General features: G+C 52.1%; 1 protein-coding gene and 1 pseudogene across 4 annotated transcripts in view; both read right to left on the bottom strand.

Annotated features, from left to right (window-relative positions):
* The window catches only part of LIMS1 (LIM zinc finger domain containing 1), a gene marked incomplete at its 5' end in the record, with an annotated part of 95,454 nt that overhangs the window by 22,766 nt on the left and 51,768 nt on the right, over positions 1-20,920 (bottom strand). The gene's annotated exons all lie outside the window — the stretch shown is intronic.
* On the bottom strand, positions 16,579-18,031 carry LOC309970177 (transforming protein RhoA-like; annotated as a pseudogene). The gene has a single exon. The product of its transcript is annotated as a transforming protein RhoA-like (transcript).

The following is a 20,920-nucleotide window of genomic DNA, read 5'->3' as shown; positions in this document are numbered from 1 at the left end:
GAGAAGACAGCTAGAGACAGCCGCCCACCAGCCAGGACGTGGGCCCTCAGCAGACAGGATCTGCTGGAGCCTTGATCTTGAGTTTCCCAGGCCCCGGAACCTTGAGAAACAAACCCTTCCTTAAGCCATGCAGCTATGGCACTTTTGTTACAGCAACCTGAGCTGACTAAGACAGCTGCGTCGAGGGAATCACGCAGCCTGTGACCTCTGAGACTGGCCTTTTCCACTCAGCAAATGCCCGTGAAACCCACCAAGTTGCCACATATGTGGATTGCCTGTTCTTTTCACTGCTGAGTAGTAAGTATTCTGTGGTGTGCACACACCACAGCTTGTTTAACTATCACCCACTGGAGGACACTTCAGCAGCTTCCGCTTTGGGGCTGTTGTGAATCCAGCTGTGGGTAAGTTTCTGGGTGAATATAAGGTTTAATTTCTCTGGGATAAGTGCTCCAGGGCGAGAAGGGTGCGTTTAGTTCTTTGAGAGCTGCCACGCTGTTTATTCTAGAGTGGTTGCACCGCTGCACATGCCCACCAGCAAAGCGTGAGAGATTCAATTCCTCCACACCATCGCCAGCATTCGGTGTTATCATTACTCATTTTAGCTGTTCTAATAGGTGTGCAGTCCCAATTTTATTATGCACACGTATTAAGTTCACATATACGCAGATAAGCACAAAAAGGAAGTCAGAAATGTCACTCCACCACATAATCGTACTGACAGAAAGGAAAAAGAGTAAATACATGTTATTTGGGAAAAAAATTCAAACGCTACAGAGATGTACAGAATGAACAGTAAGGTGTCTTACTGTTTACTTTGTGTTTGTCCTACTAATCTCAACTGTGCCTTTGATGAACTAAAGCGCTCACTAAAGAATGACATGATCCTTGATCACCAAGGCTGAGAGTTGAGGTCGCGATTAGTGCAAATCTGGTGTGTCGTGCTTTGTTGCCCCGGCACCCCGAATGCAGCCAGGCTCGCCAATCTCTCCACGGACAGAGCTGCCAGAGGCTGTGCCTGGACAGGAAACACGTCCCGACCCTCCTCTCCACCAGCTACTAACTGTTCCACACCCTCCACGAGGTCCTTCTTCTCAGACTGCGCTGGAAACTTAGTAAAGCGTCCCTCTGCTCTTGAAGCTCTGCTGTTTCGGGAACACTGTGTGAAGGTGAAGCAGGAGGAGACCCTCCTTTTTCCCGGTTTCCTCTCCTTCCAGCTGGAACCGTGCCGACGAGGGCGCACAGTCGCCCCAGAGAGACCGACCTGCCACCGGAGTCCAAGCCCCAGGTGCCCTCTGCCCCTCAGCACAAGGGCACCGCGGCCGACGCGGAGGGTAGACGACACTCTGTCTGCTTACAGTTCTGCCGCCTCTCATTCTTTCCTCCTTTCATTTTTTTAATCACCAAGGTGTGGCCTAACTGGGAGCTGGGTTGGGGGCAGGCTGAGGTTTGAAGGGAGGAGCTGGAAGAGCCGTGGGCCCTTCATCACACATCTGCCCCTACCGGCCTCGTCCCAGGAGCTGGTTCTCGCAGAGAAGCTCTCAGGGCAGAGGGGAGTCCCTGGGCCTTCCACGCGCCCCTCATGCTCAAACAACACAGGAGTGAGAGGCGAGGCTGCAGCGCCGCCGGCTGAGGGGAGGGGTGGACGGATGGTCGCCTCGGCCCCAAGGGCGTCCCGGGTGGGGGGCGGGCGCCCGGCCTCGGCCGCCCTCCTGCTGGGGTCTCAGCTTCTTAAAAGGTAACTGCTCAAGGAACTTCCTTACATCACACGTGTCACATCTGAACACACGGAACTTCTGCTACGTGCTCACGATTCTGCAGACCTAACTGGTACGTAAGAGGCGCCCGCTCAGCACACAGGCGCGTCCACGTGTGGCAGGAGCTGCCCGGGGATGCTCGTCCTCCCTCCACTGCTCACGCAGGTGACGAGCGCCTTTCTCCCCGGGCCCTGGAGCCGAGGGCAGAGCCATGACTACGTGGCATCCACCGGTCAGGGCACCACACGTCCAAAGGGTTGCCCAGGACAGTCGGCTGGTCCCTCACGTCCCCATCCAGCCATGCGGAGGAGTGGAGCTCAAAGGCGCGTGTAATTTCTCCAAGAGGGCAAGGGGTAATCTGAGGCCAAATGAACACCATCGCTCAGTTTTCAGAGCCAGGCATTCTGTTACTTTTAACCCATTTTTGGCTCTTAATAATGTCACTCTTAGAAATGCAAACAATCCTTTTAGACTGTGATCGTAACCATGAGAAAAACATTCATCTGAACTCTCTTGACTGAAATCACTACGGGCCATACAGCGCAGCAGAACAGCCCTTGAAGCAGGTGGCAAGCTGTTTTATAAAATATCCCAAAGCCATTGTTTTCTGAACAGTGGGCCTGTAAGGTGGTTTCCTGGCTCCTGGGTTCCCAAAGCTTCTTCCCGAGAGTTTCCAACAGCGGCTCAGGCCTCCTCTTCACCAAGGCTGACCTGGATCTCCGGGGGATCCCCCAGGACAGGCCTGGACCCCAGACGTCCATCCAGAGTGGAGAGACTTCTTGTATGCTGGGCAGTGGCTCAGTCCTTTAGGGCCACTGTAACCAAACACCTTATACACAACAGAAATTCATGTCTCACGGTCCTGGTGGCTGGAAGCCCAAGACCAAGGCACCAGCGCGGCCGTATGGGGTGAGGACTCTCCTGTTCCCCTGGGTCCTGGCCGGCACCTCCTCGCTGAGCCCACACACAGCGCAGGGGCAGGGGCCCTGTGCGTCCCGTTCATGAGACCTTCACCCCCGCCCCCCGACCTCATCCCCTCTTTTTTTTTTTTTTTTTTTGCGGTACGCGGGCCTCTCACTGCTGTGGCCTCTCCTGTTGCGGAGCACAGGCTCCGGATGCGCAGGCTCAGCGGCCATGGCTCACGGGCCCAGCCACTCCGCGGCATGTGGGATCTTCCCGGACCGGGGCACGAACCCGTGTCCCCTGCATCGGCAGGCGGACTCTCAACCACTGCGCCACCAGGGAAGCTCCTCATCCCCTCTTAACACCACATCGCGGGTTAGGACTTGTGTACATGAATTGAGCGGGTGCGCAAACATTCAGACCAGAGCAGGCAGGATCTGGGACCCTGGCTGAGTGTGCCTGACTGCATGTAAGATGCCAAACCACACGCAGCACATCTGCTGTTGAGCTGACCACTCCCGTGTCCTGCACCGAAGGCTTCAAGTCCGTCAATCCAGCTAACGCCATGATTTCAGCCAGAACAAATTCCGCCCCTGGGGAAACACCCTGCCCAAGGCAAACAGCCTGCTCAGAGGCGGCAGACCAAGAAAGGGCAGCTCCTTCCACCAGCTCAGACGCTGAGTGTAAGCCCAGCATGGCTGGCAAAGTCAAAAACGCAACTTTTTAATAACTGGTACCTTTTAAATTCAAATTCCCTCAAATAGCAACAACTGAATTACATGCATCACTACCAAATATTTCATCTATGTTTTTAAAAATATTTTTATTGGAGTACCGCTGATTTACAACGTTGTGTTAGTTTCAGGGGTACAGCAAAGTGAATCAGTTATACATATACATAGATCCACTGGTTTTTAGATTCTTTTCCCATATAGGTCATTACAAAGTACTGAGTAGAGTTTGCTGTGCTCTACATACAGTAGGTCCTCATCTACGTGGCTGAACATGTTGACCGACTGCCTGTAAAAAGCGGGCCCTGACACAGGAAACGTGTTGTTAATGCTGCCCCTGTCACACAGGCAGAGTCGCTCTGTGGATGTGACCCCAGAGCCTGGCAGGAGCTTCTCCAACCTCTATCCACAGGAACCCGGGGCGTTCGGAGTGTGGGGATGGCAAACCAGCTATTTTCACTGTTTCTCTATTTCACTCAAACGGAAAACCTACTCTGATTTTCCTCTCCTATTAAAACAAAACAATCGTGACATGCAGTAAAGATACTGGTGCTGGAAAGGTCCTTCTCACATCCCCGTCCAGCACAAATGCCCCGTTCCCTCCAACGGACGGGAGGGACAGGGCACTGCTGCTACCATGACGTCTGCCCCATCCGTTAAACTGTTCCCAGATCCTGGCTGCAGAGAAGAAAATCATCCACCGCGACGGGCCAGAGTGAAGAGACTCGGCTGCACACCTCCTCCAACCAAGTGGAAATGAGGGAGCTGCACACCTGTCACCTGCTGTGCAGGCCCAGCCGGGGAAGCAGGGGGACGGGGAAGCGTGGAAGGCGTCTCCACACACGGAGGTCTGGGGAAGTCACTCTGGCTTATACACAAGTTAACTCAAACTTTATGCCCGTGTGTGGCCTATCGAGCATACGCCGTATGTCTGCTTTCATTATTAAAGAAAAGTGCACGGTGACCAGAAGTAAAGAACGTCCTTGTTAATATAAAGATGAAACGCCTCCCTTCCCGGGACGACAGCGCTGGTCCTCCTCGGATGGTAAGCCTCCCTCCCCAGGGGCCAAGGCCACGCTGACTCACTGCGTGTGTGCTGGTCTGTTGTTTTTAAACCGTGAAGGAAAGCATCCCTGGCTTGTTTCATGTTCTTTGTTCTGATGAAATATAAAACTGTGCTGAAAACCCTGCTTCTCCGGAGCAGCTCCTCAGAGTTACCTGAGAGGCTGTCTTCCGGGCTAAAGTCCTCTCAGTTTGGCTCAGAAAAACGCCCCAAACTCTTTTCTATTCCTATTCTAGATCGTTTATTGATTATTTCCATCGACAGGAGCAAAAGGCAAAATCTTTAATAGCAGAAAACTGGCGAATGATGTGTGCGGCGGGCAGCCCCGCGTGCAGGCACATGGGGCACCGGGACAGGAGGGCCCGACTGCACGGCTTGCGGGGTGGGCTGGACTCCCCGACCCCGTCGGCCCAAACACGGTGCAGCTTGTTACAGAAAGTGTACAAGAGGCAGAGAAGACTCACCATGTTCCTGCCACACACGGAGGTCTGGGGAAGCCTTTATGTCTTTATATGAAGAAGGACTTTACTTCTGGTCAGTGTGCACTTTTCTTTGATAACTAAAGCAGGTGTACGGCGTATGCCCGATAGGCCACAAACAGGCGTAAAACTTGAGTTAACTCGTGGATAAGCAGAGGGACGTCCCCAGACCTCCGTGTGTGCAGACAGCCTAATACCCGGTCCCTTTCCTTGTGAAGATCCACACACACTCGAGACGGCTGTCGCCACGTGGGTGTTTACAATCGCCGTTACTGGTGACGATCAAATATTCCCGGCACTGAGGACACCATCCAAGAGGACAGGGACACTCCAGGCCCTTTCTCCCGAGCCTTCCGGAGCTTCCAGCCCTCTGAGGCCCGCCCGGCGCTCAGATCCTCCTGTGAAACTCCTCTGACATTCCGCCTGTGCTGACCGGTGGCCTGGGAGCCGTGGGATTTGGGAAGATCTAACCCTGCTCCACCCTGCAGAGGGACCGGCGCCGCACGGACACACTCCGCCACCGGCCCCATCGTGCTCCCCCATCTCCCAACAGCTGGACCAGCCCTGTGTGAAGTCGCAGGGGATGGGCCAGCAGGTGGGCAGACTGCCGCCCTCCCCCAGGACTGCATGACTCCATCTAAGGGTCTCACTCACCACCTCAGCCTGGTTTCATCCCCTCAGTAAAGGAACTGCCCCCACCCCCGAACTGTCATCACCGCTGGAATCTGGAACTGGGCTCCCAGGTTCCCTCCCACTGGGTCCCCACGGTCACTCAGACAAGCAGGGTTTGGTCAGCTTGAAGAACATGCTCAGAATTCCTCTTACAGGCTGGGCCGTTTTCTCTGCGTGTTTAGCCGTCTCCGTGGGAAAACGCCCCTGGAGCAGCCCTCCACTCTCAGGTCACTTCTCCCCGGCACTCATACTGTGATCCACAAACACACCGTCTCACCACGAAACATCCTTTTTAAGGGATCTATTGTGTCCTGACCAAAAGAGACAAACTTGAGAGGGTCTCGTATTTCAAACACAAAAGGGCAGCATTTTTAGCAGGAGTGTGGACTCCAGAGAAAGCCCGGTTTGCGAGGAAATCCCTGCAGTGTGTCCACGAGCCCTTTTGCGCCCACGGTGGCCACCCGCGCCACTTGCTTTCTGGCTCTCCGTTAGGTCCTTATTTTAGTTCTGCCTCAGCCAGGACGGCTCCCTGAAAGCTGACCTTCAGCAGACCTTGGGGGGAGGAAGCCAGCCCAGTTATCTCGTGACCGTGAGCTAATTGTGAGGTCTGCCCTCCTCAAGGGAAAAAAACCGTGAGAATTTCAGGACAAAGGACAGAAAGAAACATTTGATTCAAGTGAAAACAACGCTTTCAAATTTTAATCTACCCGTCTCACTGCTTTTCTTTTAAACAAAGAACATGTTTTCATGTATGTTTTAGCACATTAAGCAACATTTGAAAAATATCGGACAAGATAAAGTGCGGGAACTGAAAAATGGGGTTTTTTTGGATAACTTTAAAAAGCTTTCTTGGGCTTCCCTGGTGGCGCAGTGGTTGGGAGTCCGCCTGCCGATGCAGGGGACACAGGTTCATGCCCCGGTCCAGGAAGATCCCACATGCCGCGGAGCGGCTGGGCCCGTGAGCCATGCCTGCTGAGCCTGCGCGTCCGGAGCCTGTGCTCCGCAACGGGAGAGGCCACGGCAGTGAGAGGCCCGCGTACCGCAAAAAAAAAAAAAGCTTTCCTTTCTTTCATTCACTTCAAATTTCACGGGTGTGCACAGCAAGGCCGGGCCTGTTTCAGCTGCCGAGCCTTAGATGCCCCCGCGGGACCGTCGGAGGATGTGAGGGGCCGAACAGTGATGTCCGGCACCGGCTGGCGTCTCTCCGTGGGCCCATGCGTGTCCCGCGTGTCCCCCTCTTCTGGTCCTCCCAGCACCCCTCACCGCACTGGGTGAACTGGGTTTCTGAACGCCGTTCCGCAGGCTGAGGGAGAAAGCTCTCGGCCAGTCCCCTGGCTTTTCTCAGGGGCAGGGCGTCTGCGTATCTGCAGGAGCGGTGGTCACGCCCGACCCGACCCGACCTCAGGCAGGCCCGCCGGCCCCTCAGCAGCATCACTGGGGTCTCTGCTCTGACCCGGTCTGGGCGCTGGGCTAGGCGGACATCCCACCGGCCACCTCCCGGCTCCCTCTGCGGGCTCAGATCCTGCCCCTTCTTCCCGGCCCTGGGCCCCCAGCCCCGCGCCCAGTGGGCTCCCCCCTGCAGCCCCTCTTCCCAAGCCCGTTAGAGTTAGGAACTTCATTGTTGCAGTGAACCTTCCTCCTTCTAATCACTGTGTGGGTTTCTCCTCCTGATTGGACCCAGATCGAGGCACGAGGCCATGCTCAGACCCCAGGGCCCGGATCCAGTAACAGGCACGGGGCTCACTCAGCAGCTGGAAACACCCACACCTACAGGCAGGGTGGTGGGTCACGTGATAAAATCGCTGGGGGTCCAGGTCAGCTCCCACCCGTGCCCTCCTCTCCCACCCCGCGCCGTGTCTGTCCTGCCCCCTTCCCTCCCGCCTCAGCCACAACCCTCCCAGGAAGGTGTGGAAGGAAAGGTCTGTGCAGGGGAAGCTCCGGAGCTCAGGGCAGCGCCTGCGCTGCGTCTTTCACATTTAAGTACTTAAATGATATAAAAGCAACCTTAAGCCTTCCTGACTGCGGGGCTCCAATTCTCCCATAAATGGAGCTGATGGGGCGGGGGGCGCGGTTTCCGTGCAGGAGGCCACGTGCACCTGCCCCGTCCCGGGTCCACACCAAGCACGGCAAAGCACAAACCAGAACCATCTCTTGTCATGGCATAAAGGAGAGCAAAAATGCCATCAGAACTAGCCTGGCCCAGGTCACACGACTAAGCTGGGAAAATAGCAAGAACAAAATAATCGAGTTTTCAAAGAGCTCAGTCTACCAAGAAAGTCCATCAAGAGACGAATACTGAGAATAGTGCACACAAACGAATAGAACCACGTGGACTGAGTAACAGAGCGGCTAACCCTCCAGTGATGAGTCTGTGAGGCTGCACCGCACGTGGACTTGGTTCTATTAAGAGCTCTCCACAGGGGAGAATACTCTAAACCATGGAGACAAAGGACCAGGATTATTTCAAGGGACGGTTTTCTCCTTTCAGATACAGAAAAGAATTCTGTATTCAAAGGATAAATTTTAAAAACCCACCAAAGCAATTACCAAGGGTAAGATCCTGGCAAAAGTGAAGGGATAGAAAAACAAGAACAGCTCACAAGGTCAAAATCCACACCTGATGCTGCCATTGCGGTAAAAACACTGAGTCAGACCTTCAGCACGGACTGGGGCGGGGACGGGGCATCACCTGTGCGGTCACCACCTGGGCACAGGCCGGAATACAACAGCGTGAAGCCTCAGGGGCCAACGTCCACGTTTCTTCACCCAGAAGGCAGTCTGCACACTCGCTGTGCAGGTGTAGATGGTGCCCAGGTGAACTGCTTACTCAGGAGACCTGCACGAGCCAGGTTACCTTCCCTCACCCATCTGACGTTCCCCATGGACTTGGATGCTTGAGCACTGGTCCTGAGCCCCGAGGCTGCATCCGGGCTCACGCACCTACCTGGGCTCAAGCACAGCTCTGGAAGCTCCTCTTCGGCCTGACTCGGTTTCTCTGGACCACCCGCGTTCCCCTGACGCCCTCACAGCTGAGGAAGAGGCCACAGGCTCTGCTGCAGCCTGACCACCCTTCCCCTCATCCTGCGCCCTGAGGTCGGGCCCCGCCCATCCAGGAGCAGACTGTCCAGAACCATGGACCCTGAGCCCCTGGGGCTCCCTCCTGGTCCTGCAGGCCCAAGACCCTGGCTCCAGCACCTCACCGCCGACGAGGCATCTTTAGGGACAGAAGCAGCTTAGGCAGCAGCACCGAGCTCCAGCCGGGACGCTTCGGTCCAGCTCCGGGACCTCGGCCAGGGTGCCTGCCGGGGGGTCTCCCAGCCTCCCGCCCCCCCTGAGCCCGGCTCTTCCATCTGCCCATTTCTGTCAATTCTGTGAGCAATCTGAACTCTTTCCAATAAAATTCTTTCCTGCCTCAGCCAGCCAGAGCCTGCTACGGTCACTGCCCCCTACCAGAACCAAGACTGATGAGGTGACGTGGGCCAGTGACGGGAGGGGGGGGTCAAACTCTGTCTGGGCTGCGAGGGCTCGGCTGAGAAGAGACCAAAGTCACAGCGTTTGAGGGACCGTCTATCACCGAGGGCAGGGGGAAAGGTCAAAGAGGCTCGGGGAGGAGGGCCCTTGAGGGGCCGGGCAAGACGCACGGGGGCACGGGAAGCAGTTACACCGCCACACGGGAGGAACCGCGCACTGGCTGCATAACATCCCTGCAAACCTGAACGTGTCCCCACGTGGAGTTTATCTGCACAAATACGAGGGGGACAGAGAGAGAAATCTTACACCATTGAGCTTCGGTGGTTTCAGGAAAGCAGGTGCGGTGAAAAAAACCAATGACGGGGGAGGTTTCAAATAGTTATAATAACAAGGGTGATAGAAAAATCAGTAAAAGAAGAAGATTGCCCCGCGGTAACCAGGAAGAAGGTGAGGCTGTAGGACAGAAATCTGTCTTCTATCACTTGTTCACCCAGCAATCAGAGGCTAGGAGTTACGTGAATTGGGAATCGGTCCAGGGAATAACTGGCCCGGGAAGGTGGCCATGAGGTGTGTAGGGCATTATGGCCCGAGGAGGCTGGCAGACTGGCCAGGGTGGAGGGTGTTGGGGCCAGAGGTCTGGACGGCCTAGCGGATCGAGGCTGCTGTCACAGCGGGGAAGCTACTCGACGGGGTGGCTCTGCATCAGGACACGTGATGGGCCCCGCAGGGCCGTGCTGCTGTCAGGGGGACACGAGGAACCACGAAGCCGACGGCAAGGTACCAGGACCTTCATTTATTCCTGCAACTCAGCGACCCTGTGCTGAGTGTCTATTAGCAAGAAGCCACCGTGATGGAAAACCTGGTCCCCGCACCTCTCGCACTTCAGCAGAGCCGGGACGCCCGCCTGCCTGGTGGGGACGGTGACAGGGGCTCCCGGGAGCATGAGGGCATGTGGGCGGGGCGGCCGCGAGCCCCAGTGCCCGCTGTCCCCACCCCAGCGCCCCTGCACCAACCGGGCAGAGGAGGGGTCAACAATGGATGTGGGCGGACGGCCGCGACTTTGTGGCATCCTGTCTGCAGAGGTCTGCTTCTTTCCTGGATCTCCTTCGCTTTCATTCAGCAAGTGTTTACCTAAGCCTGGCTGCAAAGTAACACATGGAACTAGAAGTCGGAGACGAGAGGAGCTGGATGGAAGGGAATGATGCTCCCGGGAGGCTGAGGCACCGTGACGACGACAGAGACACAGGCACTGACGCTGGACCAGGAGCCCAGGCTGACTTGGCAGCAGAGCCAGTGGGCACGCGGGTCTCACCTCCCTGCACCGCACCCACTGCCTCTCCTCTGGGAGCCCCTGCGGCAGCCCTGGGGAGGCCACCTCCAGGCACCCACAAAGACTCCCTGCCGAGCTTTCTGACGGGCCCTGACTTCTGAGTGTCCAGTTTCACAGGAATCCTGCTCTGTCAGCTGGGCCAGAATCCCCTCCCTGCAGGTCAGATGGCCCCCTGTATCTGACCGGTTCCTCGGCCTCCACCCCTCCCCCAGGCGATGTCTGATGCCCTGGCCTGTCTTCAGCAGGAATCCTGGGAGGTCAGTTTAGCCAGAATCCCTCCACCCGGATGTTCCCTCTCAGTAACTTTCCACCCGCTGACCCCCGCCTGCTCCTTCGCTGTAAATCCCCAGTTTTCCTTGGTGGATTTGGAGTTGAGCCCCATCTCTCTGCCCCACTGCAGGGGTCCCTACATCCATCCTGATGGTCCTTCCTGTTCTCTACCAGGTGTCATGAGTATTTTGTCTTTGACAGTATTCGCACCTGTGTGCAACGGCTCCCTCCGCGGTGTGGGCTGGACTCGCTGAAGGGCTCCTGATGAAGACAATTCAGTAGAGGTGGTCGGCAGTCATTTCTGGAATTAGGCTACAAAACGCTCTGGGGCCACTCACCCCATTCCAGCCTCGAGAAGAGGCAGCCCTGACTCAGAGACCCTCAGCCAGAGGCGCCGGCCTGAGCTGAACCCGATTCCTGACCCTCACCAACTGGGAGCTAAACAATGATGGTGATTACAGGCCTGCCGTCAGCAAATCCGCGCCCACAGGCCAGATCTGGCTCCCCGGCTGCTTTTATTAAGTTTAGCAACACATTCACCCACATGTTCCACGGCCCGTGTTCACACTACAGCCGCAGGCCGAGCAGCTGTGACGCTGACAGAAGGCCTACAAAAGCCTGAAACATTTATTATCTGGCCCTTTACAGAAAGTCTGCCAACTCCCACTGCCGCTCAGTGCTGGGTAATCTGTTTCTCACAATAGAGGATTTTAACGCACTTGCTCCTGCAGCGCTATGGGCCTCCCTCTAGCGATGCAGGGTCTTTAAGTATCTCTCTGTTGTCCACACACAAGAACTTCTGTGTTAGCAGATAATGAATGTTTCAACCAGCCTCACATCCCTGGCACGTGGCAGGACCTTAGCAAATGCTGACTGAACCACACCAACGCCTAATGCAGAAAACCCATAACCTGACAATATATCCTTTAAATAAAGCACGACATTAAATCAAGAAGAGCCAAAACCGCAATTTGTGTTGAACAGCTGATATTTCCGGTTGGATCCATTCTTAAAGGCATTCGTTGACTGCCACACAAAGAATGATTCCATACCCAGGAAAAGTTTTGATCTTTTAAATCGGCTATACTTTTATAAAACCTCGTTGTTTAAAATACCCATAACGTCAGTTTATCTCCAATACTGCCAAGATGACTGACATTAGCTTTTACCATGAAACAAAGAACGTATTTCCTTGCACCTGGAAATGTTATTGAAATTTTCCAGAAAGGCTTATTTTCTTTTCTTTTCTTTTCTTTTTTTTTGTTCCCCGACCAGGGATGGAACCCGGGCTCTCGGCAGTGAAAGCGCGGAGCCCTAATCACTCCTGGCGGTCCAGTGGTTAGCACTCTGCGCTTTCACTGCCGAGGGCTCGGGTTCCATCCTCGGTTGGGGAGCTAAACTAAGATCCTGCATGCTGCAAGGTGCGGCAAAAAAAGAAAGAAACAAAATTTTCCAAACCACTGCAGAATTTCTGTTTTGTCCCAGTTTTGTCTGTCTGTTAGAACTGAGAACTAAAGTTGGCAGCAGACATGCTCAGACATAAGCAAACATCCTCTGTGCCCTGATGCCTGGTCAATTCCTACGCTGTCCGTTCCCCCACATCCTGATGCTGGGGCAGGAGGACAAATGTTTTAGGTAAGATAAAAGGCTGGACATTCTTATAATGCTTAATTTTAATTTTAAGTAATATATTCATTATGAAACAAAAATATAATAGTTTTAGCTTTCTTAACCTAGATAGTTTCTCTGGCAAACATGTATGAATTATCTACGAGGCAGAAAAATTCCATTTTTGTTTCAACGGGCATCATAGGAAGTCACCCTTGGTAAATTTTTAACTTTTAAGATACGATCAAGTGTATTCAGACCTTCCAGGTAAGAAACCTTACCCTAAAACTTAAGTGGGGCTTAAGTGTGTAGTTAAGAGCATAAGACACACGGGGAACAGCCCCGGCTCAACTCCTGAATTACCAACCACGGGTCTCCAGGGCCCTTTTCCTTTCTTGTGAACTGCACAGCATCCCTGTGAGGACTCAGCACAGCCAGAAAAGCAGTGAAGGGCAAGAGAGGCCAAGCTGGTGTAAAGAAATAATTAATGATTTTACATTTATATGGAACATATTTATTAATAATCTTATTCACTGTGGGTTTGGGAAAGATTTCCTAAATAGGACACAAAAAGCACAAACTTTATATAAAGAAAAAGATCAATCAACTGTCAAAAAAAAAAAACCTTTTGCTTCTTGTCAACAGACATTTATAAAAATGAGAAGACAAACCGCACACTGCGAGGACACACTTGCAAAATATGTAGCTGACAAAGGGCTTGTATCTAGAACATACGAAGCACCGTTTCAACTAAATACTGTAAGAAATAGCCCAGTAAAAGTTGGGCAAAGACCTGAATGGTAAATTTCCCAAAGGAGATACAGGAATTGCAAATAAGCACAAGAAATGATACTCAGCTTCGTGAGTCATTAGGGAAATGCAAATAAAACCACAAGTAGATAGCAGTACACTCCCCCGAAAGGCTAAAACTGGAAAACATCCACCGTGCCAAGTGTGGCTGAGGATGTGGATAAAATGGAACCGCAAACACTGCTGGTGGGAACACAGAATGGCACAGCCTCTTTGGAAAACCGCTTAGCCATTTCTCCAGATATTAAGTGTGTGCCCACCAAACAGCCCCACCATTCCACCCAAGAGAAATGAAAGCACAGGACTTGTATGCGAATGTTCACGCAGCTGCATCTGAAACGGCCAAGGGCTGGGTACCACTCAACCGGCAACCAACAAACGCAGTAAATCCATAAGCGGAAGGTGACTCAGCAGTAAAATGAATGACACTGACTCCTGCACCACGGACGAGTCTTAAAATAACGATGCTGAGTTAAAGGAGCCTAAAGAAAGCAAAGGGTATGTGACTGGATGGTTCTATTTATACCCCACTCCAGAGAATGCAAGAGCATCCAGAGTGGCCAGCTGCCTAGGCACGTGGGAGGGCTACAAAGGCAGGCAGGGCCTTGAGGATGAGGAGGACGCGCGTGACCTTGACTTTGTGAACGTGTCAGCACTGACCAAGCTGCACGTTAAACTGTGCACCTACTGAGGCCCATTCGTTTCACCTCAATAAAGCTGTTTCTAAAAAACTGCACACTGGAATGATCTTTAACCTTCAAAAAACCACTGCTGTGGGTGGGATTCTGTCCCCTAAAAAGACGTGTTGAGGGACCTGCCTGGTGGCGCAGTGGTTAAGAATCCGCCTGCCAGTGTAGGGGACGCGGGTTCAAGCCCTGCTCCGGGAAGATCCCACATGCCGCGGAGCAACTAAGCCTGTGCGCCACAACTACTGAGCCTGCACTCTAGAGCCCACGAGCCACAACTACTGAGCCCGCATGCTGCAACTACGGAAGCCCGCACGCCTAGAGCCTGTGCTCCGCAACAAGAGATGCCACCGCAATGATAAGCCCGTGCACCGCAACGAAGAATAGGCCCCGCTCGCCGTAACTAGAGAAAGCCCGCATGCAGGAACCAAGACCCAATGCAGCCAAAAAATAAAATAAATAAGTAAATTAAAAAAAAATTTTTTTTTTAAATAAGAAAGCTTCAGTGTATCATGCAGACACCATTGTTAGGGCTCCTACTGCAAAAGACGTGTTGAAGTCCTGACCCTGGTACCTGTGAACATGACCTTATTGGAAGTGGAGTCTCTGAAGATGTAATTAAGGCACAAGCTGAGGTCACACTGGAGTAGGTGGGCCCAACTCCCATGTGACTGGTGTCCTTACAAGAGGAGACACACACACAGAGGAGGACGCCATGTGGAGACAGAGCCACGTGATGAGAGAGGCCAGGGTGGGGTGATGCCCCACAAGCTGGACACACAGCCCTGCAGCTGACATCAGAGGCACGAGGAGAGCTGCCACGCTGATTTCTGACCCCGAGTGACCAGAACTGAGAGACCAGACATCTCTGCCGTCTAAAGCCTCCCAGGGTGTGGTACTTGTTACAGCAGCTCTAAGAAGCTGCAACCAGCTTCATATTGATTCATAATTCATATTAATTAACTTATTTAATGATTGTTTCTAAAAGTAGATTTTATGTAGGAGAATATTTGTCTAAAGTCTGTTTTAATCACAGAATGGCCACTGGGTCACACATATACACAATTAAGTGGCTGTGTTTCCAAGATATGTAAATACATATATAATAAATAGCACTGTTTCATTTTAATAGCATCTCTCCAAAGTAATATAAAGCAAACATTTTAGCCAATTGTAATTTTTTTGTTTTTATAAGTGATTTATAACTGATACATCAAGTTTTGTTTTCCTTTTAACCAACAGAAAAGCAATTTATAATGATTAAAATCTTGGCATTTAATTGTCATTAAATTAAATCATTTAGAAAACTTTACGTGAGTGACAGCAAATTTACAAATTGACTCTGCTGAGGCCGAGGTTCTCTGCCAAGGGTCTCAGAGCAGCACAGAGACGCAGAACAGGACCATCAACCACCCCTTTAACACACACGAATTTTAAGCATTAATACTATTTTTACTTTCAGCATATACCCCCTCAACTGTATGGAAATACTTTAGGTGACCGAGAGGAAAACACTTCCCTTCAGAAAATAAGCCTCCCAAAACCACTGAAGAAGGAGCACCGGAAGGTCACGGTCCATCCTTTGGTAGATACAGCCCTCTGTGTGGGACGTCAGAGGGATGGACGTCAATTTAACTTCCTCTCTCAGAGTCAAAGGGGTTTAACCAGGAATAAAAGAGGCACCTCGAAGCCAGTGGGCTTTCATTCCTTCAGGGAGGAGCAGACCCTGGGCAGGGATGGCTACCAGGCCCCGGGGTGGACGGTGGGGCCTGTGGCTTGGACTCAGTTTAGGGGTGGGGGTGAGAAGGGTGAGGAACGGGTGCCTGCAAAACCTGCTATTCCAACAGGAACACTTGTGTGTCACACAGTTATTAAAGTGAGATAATACCGGACACGTAACGTGGGAGTCTGAGGTGCATGGCTGCTGGTTTGACATGCTTAGTGTTGCTGCATGATCACCCCGGAGCATCAGGGACACCTCCGTCACGCCACATGGCGCAGCCCTGCTGACTGCCGTCACCGTGCCGCGTGGCAGGCCTCCCTCCAGAGCTCGTTCATCCTCTACTTGCAAGTCTGTGCCTTAAACCGCCCCTCCCCAGGCCTCCACTCTCTGCCCCTGGACCCCCATTCCACTCTGGTTTTAGATTCTGCATTTACGACAGAGAACACGCTGTCTTTCCCTGTCCGCCTCATTCACTTGGCCCTGTCAGAGCCCATCCTTGCTGTCAGGACAGGCAGGATTTCCTTCTTTTTCACAGCTGAATAGTACTCCATTGCGCACACACACACGTGCGTGTGTGTTTGTGTGAATTACACCCTTAAACACATACGAGAAGGCACTACTACCTTTCAAAAACCAACACTGGCCAGCTGACACCTCCCTGGACCAAAGAGAAGAAATACTTGTTATCAGTTGAGCTCACTGTTGGGAAGATTAAATGTGTTCTGCTGAACCGTTAAATGAGGACAGACAAAATGGCCAAGCTGCAGTTTTATCCCTCTGTCTAATAGATGACGTTTCTAAAACTAAAATACAAATGCTGGTTTTTCAGTCAAAAGATGGGTCCCCCTGATGATCAGCAAACAGCAGACAGGTTTGAAGGAAATGCTCCCCCAGCCCACCCCGCGCACTGGGACAGCCCAGTTCCCGCCCGACAGGACGCTGAACCAAGGCCGGGAGCTGGGTCCTTCTCCCCCTTTCGGGACTGAGTTAAGAACAGAACCACAGAAGTTCTCACCACAGCGCCGGGCCCCCAGCAAGGGCTCAGTCAGCATGGGGGCCTGATCCGTGTTTCCTACTCTTTTTTTTTTTTTTTTTGAATTTTCCATCTGACTTTATTTTCAAATACACTTTCTTTTTTTAAAAAAAACCAATACACTTTCTGTGAGGATGACAAATATCAGTATTAGGAAATCCAATTATACAAAAAATACTACATCTAGTCTGGGGTAGATATATTTATTTTTGGTAACATACATTAAGCGGCACTAATTACACAGTAACTATAAGGTAACTAACATGAAACCACAGAACTGTAACTTTGCCACAGCTGCGTGGACTTGGGCCTTTCTGGCTGAGCACATTTTCAAAAAACTGGATTGCCACCCAGAGCTATGCCAATGAAATCTGTTAAAATGAGTAAAGCTCTGAAGTGGTGACTCACCAGAGTACCTTGCAGCTGAAAGATGATAGGCAGGACATGTTAGTTATAAAGTAGTTACAGCCTAATTCACAAAAGTTACCAACTGTTTCTCTTTCTAGAAAGAAGCAAGAAGTTAGGAAATTCCTTGAATTAGCGCCTAGTGTGTCAGGTGGGAGTGCAGAGGAGGGCTGTTAGAGCAGTGTCAGAAGGACCCTGGTGGGTCAGGTGGGTTGGACATCATTAATAATCATGGTTGGCTTCTAAATACTGGTAGCAAGATGACTTCTGATTTGTAATCTTAGGTAAATTATAGATAAATGAAAAAGGCCAGTAATCATACACTAAGATTAATAAACAGCACTTCAAAATTAACCGCATGAGGGCTGTGCTTGCAGCAGGGTTTCACAAGACAAGGCACCCAGATTTTTTCTTCCCACGTCTGGCTTGCAGAGCAGCTCTCGTGGCCATTTCAAAAACCTCCCTCACTCCATCTTTGGTCTTTGCCGAACACTCCATGTACCCAAAAGCACCAATCCTGTTTGCCATATCTCTGCCTTCTTCCGGTTTCACTGGCTCCTGCTTCATCTTGGCTAGCTCCCGCCTTGTGTGCTCATCATTTCGAAGATCCTTCTTGTTCCCAACCAGGATGATGGGCACGTTGGGACAGAAATGCTTGACTTCTGGAGTCCATTTTTCTGGGATGTTTTCTGCTTTCCGTCCACTTCAATATCTGCCACATAGTTCTCAAACACTGTAGGTACATACACCTCTGGGAACTGGTCCTTGCTAAAGACAATAAGCAAGCAAGTCTTGCCACAGGCTCCATCTCCAACAATCACCAGTTTCTTCCGGATGGCAGCCATTGCTTACAAATGTGCTGCAAGACCCACAGCCTGTGTGGCAGAAGTTCTACAAAGTGCCTTGAACTTCTCAGATGAAAGGTACTCAGGCGACGACTCCGAGTCCGGCCTCTCCGCGCCAAGGACTCCCGTCCGCGACTCGCAAGCTCGAAGACTGCGGCGGGTGGCTGATGAGGCTGCGGCGGACTAACGAGGGAACCGACGGAGAGCAACGGGCGGGGAGCGCGAGAAAGCAAGAGCGGGCGGCGACGGCGGCGGGAGGGCGGGGAGAGACGTGCGCGCCCCCGTGTGCCCAGCGGGCTCGAGTCGGCCCCCCCGTGTTTCCTACTCTTAACCAAGCAAAGGCATCCTGCGGCTGGAACACAACGCCATCCCAGATCTAGAAGGACAGGAGGTCCAAAGCCTTACTTAACCACCGTAAAGTAAAGGTTACTTCTCTCTGCACCCCCTTTGTGGTCCTGGTGACCCAGCTCCACCAGGAAGAGCGTAGGAAAGCACAGCACAAGCGAGTCCTCCCCAGTGGACTTCACAGAGGGGCACAAACGTCAGCCGCCTCTTCTGATCCACCTTTGTTTCATGCAGGTGGAGGGGAGGAGGGGGGCAAAACTAAAGGAACATGAGGGGAGGACCTAAGGGTCCTTGGTCTGAGCTCGAGACCAAGGGGTGACTGCAAAGAGCCGGAGGCCAGACCCGTCTTTGTGGCCACAGCTCAGCTCGGGCACCACGGCAAGAACCCACCAGAGACCACGTGTACAAATACGTCTGCTGTGTGTCAATAAAACTTTATCTGTGGAAACTGAGTTCCATGTAATTTTCCTATGCCATGAAATATTCTTTTCATTTTTTCCAACCATTTGAAAACTATAAAATCCATCCTGAGCTCGTGGGCCACAGAGAAACAGGAAGATCAGGTGTAAGGGTCATAATTCACCAGCCCCTGGTCCTTCTTTAAACTTCCTTTCGGAGCCGGCTGGCAAAGACTTGATTCTGAGATGTCCCCAGTTAGTTACAGACCCCATGTGTCTGAGGCAGAGCCGAGGTGACTCTGAGAATTTTTAACGGGGGTGGGTGGGTGGGAGGGGTTGTGGATCGCACAGGTGTGTTTTTCATTCAGGTTTCCTCAAAAAAAACTGTGTTTGGGTGCAGCACAATTTAAGAGGGAGAACAAATAGCTAAGGAGTAAATACACACACACACACACACACACACACACACACACACACACACACACAAGGGTATATCTTGGATGGTATTTTCCGGCATCAGGCACTTTAGGAAGAAGGGTTCATGCCCGGGAAGGTACGAGGAACAGCTTCCGAGCCCAGGGGGTGGGAGAAGAGCTTCACTGAATGAACCCACGGGCAGAGCAGGACGTCAGAAGTCCTGTCCCCGAATGAGGAGGTGGCACCAACGCTACCTGCATGCAGAGTCCTCAGGTCCACCTCCATGGAGGAAGGTGACGTCCAGGGGTCTCTCAGGCACGTCAGGTTCCAGCCACACTGAAGGACGCGTTCTAGAACTAAGAGGCTCCAATCACACAACTTTCTCCTCTTGTGACAAAGTGTAAACGAGATGAACCGCCTGCCGTGACTCCGCCCTCAGGCGTGGAGGCTGATGGTCTGCTGTACAAAGCAAGGAGAGCACGTTTCAGGCTGTACTGGATACTTCAAAATAAAAATCGATACCAGCAGCATTCTGTTCTAAACAGTTTGGAGTTTGAAGCCGGAAGCAGTTTCACCAACTCTTTTTTAATTTTTAATTTTTTTGGCTGCGTTGGGTCTTCGTTGCTGCGTGCGGGCTTTCTCTCATTGAGGTGAGTGGGGGCTACTCTTCATTGCGGTGCGCGGGCTTCTCATTGCGGTGGCTTCTCTTGTTGCGGAGCACGGGCTCTAGGCGCCCAGGCTTCAGTAGTTGTGGCACGCGGGCTCAGTAGTTGTGGCTCGCGGGCTCTAGAGTGCAGGCTCAGTAGCTGTGGCGCACGGGCTTAATTGCGCCGCGGCATGTGGGATCTTCCCGGACCAGGGCTTGAAGCTGTGTCCCCGGCATTGGCAGGTGGATTCTTAACCACTTCACCACCAGGGAAGTCCTTCACTGACTCTTACGTGCTCTTTAAACACTTGTGTCCTGTTTCAGAGCACAGTCTTCAATTTAAACTTAAACATGTTTTCTGGCAGTGAGCACAGCCCTGTTAGTCTCTGATGGTTTTTCTGCCAGAATCCATAAACGTGCTGAGAAAACAGTGTGTGAGGGAGGGGTCAGAATGGGAGTGGGTTTGTGCTACTTCGAGGTACCCAATGTCACAGGTGCTCAGTCCAGCGACAGCTCCTGGGAGGAACACCTGAAGGTGACCCTCCAGGGCCCAGACACCGGTGTCCCTGGGGCGGCCATGAGTCTTAACGCGGCCCAGCCTCGACGTGGCACACGGCAGGAGATGGATGAAAGGTAGCCGAGTGAGTAATGCATGAAGTACCCTTCACCGGATGACAACGCCTGCCATCAAGCTGGTGGCGAGGGTTTTATGAGATAATAAACGACACTCAATAGCGGCAGTGATTTTTATCCTCCTTTTAAAGGAGCCACCTGAATCCATCAAGGTTATCTGCCTGACCCAGCGGCCTGAACTGGGCGTGTCTAACCTCAAAGTCACCCCTCCAGCTCCTATTACCTGAGGAACCCGATTTCATACTAACAACAGGCTTCCTATAAAACTAGGCGAAAACCCTGCCTCTCTAAATCGATAAAAGGCTCTTTTCCTGGCTGAGCTCGAAGTCCTAAAATAAGTAAACGGTCACTTCTCTGAACCCGGGGACAGAGACATGGCAGCAGTCTAAGCCCCTTCTAATCACCAGGGGACAATACAGCAGAAAAAGTGGGAAAATGTGTCCTCACCCCAAGGCAACAAGCAATACACCTTAAGAATGATTCTTCCTTCTGTAATTTAAACTCGAGACAAAACAAAACAACCTAGTTGTTTCAAAGGTCATTATGACTTATATACATAACCAGCCCCTCGGACATAACAGGTAATCTCATTCATGGGTACTCCTGCCACTGTCTGAAAATAAGTGAAAGTTGGCTGGCCTTGAACGTCATTTTACATATCTTATTTCTTTTAAAGTAAATTCCTTAGGACCCCGAAT

This window comes from Leucopleurus acutus (assembly GCF_964270905.1).
Source record: "Leucopleurus acutus genome assembly, chromosome: 12".
Taxonomy (NCBI): domain Eukaryota; kingdom Metazoa; phylum Chordata; class Mammalia; order Artiodactyla; family Delphinidae; genus Leucopleurus; species Leucopleurus acutus.
Note: the sequence above shows the minus strand (reverse complement) of the source record. Positions and strands in the feature narration are given on the sequence as shown.